The sequence below is a fragment of the Tenebrio molitor genome, unplaced genomic scaffold, assembly GCF_963966145.1.
Source record: "Tenebrio molitor unplaced genomic scaffold, icTenMoli1.1 SCAFFOLD_789, whole genome shotgun sequence".
Lineage (NCBI taxonomy): Eukaryota > Metazoa > Arthropoda > Insecta > Coleoptera > Tenebrionidae > Tenebrio > Tenebrio molitor.
In genome coordinates this window covers 8,795-10,690 of record NW_027184229.1, presented here as the reverse complement: position 1 = coordinate 10,690, position 1,896 = coordinate 8,795, and the positions used below count along the sequence as shown (strand labels likewise).

Sequence of the window (1,896 nt, the reverse complement as noted above, 5' to 3'; positions counted from 1 at the left end):
TAAGTTCGGAAAAACCGAATTTTATTATCGTATTTAATTGACGTCACAGTTACTTTGGCGAAACAGGAGCTCGCTTTTCGAAGGCATGATGAAAAAGACAGACGAATCAATTTGATATATAAAACCTAACAGGAACGGCTGGTCCATGAGGTCATTTGGGTAATGACCCCCTAAAAAATAAAGGTTTTACCCAACACCAGCCGCGACTGCAATGTACACAAGACTATGACTGCTACATATTATGTTATTTCAACCAAATCAGAAGTACAATAATTTTGAAAAGTAAGTGCAATGTATACTTCTAAATCTATCTAAATTTATTAATATGTAATTTTTTTCAAAACTATCGATCTTTCTTTGAAACATTTTCAATTCACAATTCACTGTTGGAAGCGCTGTACTTTTTAGTATAAATACGTATACGAAAAATTAAAATAATAGTTGAATTAACACATCGTTAAATGTTACGAGGAACATAGTTTTTTGGATTACACAGCAAAATCTTGGAATTTCAGTCCGATATTACTCCATTGAGTCTTTGGACTCACAAATAAATACCTCGAAAAGCCGACAAACATCTGTCTAGAACTTTTCTAGTAACCAGAGGGTATCGTAAACGACCCGTGTTTAGACCTCTTTCGTGAAAGTGACCGACCGCCGGCGCCGCTCGATTTCGTCATAAATCTCAGCCGTACCCCCCACGATAATTGACAAGTCTGTCATACAGCCCTACCATTTAAAACCTTTATTCTCTTCGTTTTAAAAATAGTTTCGCATGGTTTTTCTCTCTTCTCGTTTTACAATGGTCCAGTGACTAATAAATGAGTGTTGTGTTATGAGTTTGTTCGAGCTCAAAAAAACGTGGTTCGAAATTGTTTAACGTTTAACGAATGGTAAGTTATTCTAGTTTTTATGTTGGTCTTAACGTGTTAGGGGCCAAGAATACAACATTGTCTGTCCATTATAACATAGAACTGATATGTTGAATTCAGATCTCTAATTATTTAAAAACCAAAAAAATAAAGCAGCAGTCAAAGTGGCATGTACGCGTAACCTAATATATATTTTTTTTACATTAAAAGATCGCCGTCTTCCTCGTCGCACTTACGACATTTGCATATGTTATCTTTGTTAAACTCACGGAAGGAATATAATGAACCGGTCACCCGTCCAAGTGCTGACCGCTGCCCGCGTGGCTTACCTTCGGTGATCGAACGACAACCTTTACCGTTTGACGAGTTTTTATTCTGCAATTGTTTACAATTAATCGACAAAAAAAATTGTTTTCTTAATTATCTAGTACTTAAAGCTATGAATCTACATTATACGGGTCTGTGCATGTTTCCGAATACCTGCACGAAAAACAAATCGGTTCGGTGGTTGCTATGGATTTCAAAAAAAAACAAAAAGTGTTGGGGGGCAACGGCACGCGGTGTTCCCAAGCGGTCACCCATCCAAGTACTGACCGCGCCCGACGTTGCTTAACTTCGGTGATCGGACGAGAACCGGTGCTTTTCAACGTGGTATGGCCGTTGCCGTGGTGTTTAGGTGTGATCGTTGGTGTAAAATATATTGCTTTTAACATTCCGATGCACGAATATGAACATCAAAACGCGATGCGTTTCGTTTCCGTATGCACTTACCCTCTGACGACCGACGTCGGACCGAACTAACGGGAAATCCCACAACAACCACCACGTCACGCTCTAACGACAAGAGAGACTACTAGACGGACTGGCGATCTCCCGCGTCGCACATTTTTCGACCGCCGGCGGCGGTGGAAAATCCAGAATTTCACCCCACCTACCGCGCTGCTTGCTCCGACGACGACGAGATTCCCACATTTGGATCGACCGAAATATGTAAGTAATATCAGGAAGTTCCGATTTTCGAGAG

The 1,896-nt window shown here is 40.2% G+C and overlaps 1 non-coding gene across 1 annotated transcript; it reads right to left on the bottom strand.

Annotated features, from left to right (window-relative positions):
• Positions 1 to 1,417: 1,417 nt before the first annotated feature.
• Positions 1,418 to 1,537, bottom strand: LOC138141015 (5S ribosomal RNA). The gene has a single exon (XR_011162917.1). It is a non-coding gene; the product is annotated as a 5S ribosomal RNA (ribosomal RNA).
• Between the last annotated feature and the right edge of the window lie 359 nt (positions 1,538 to 1,896).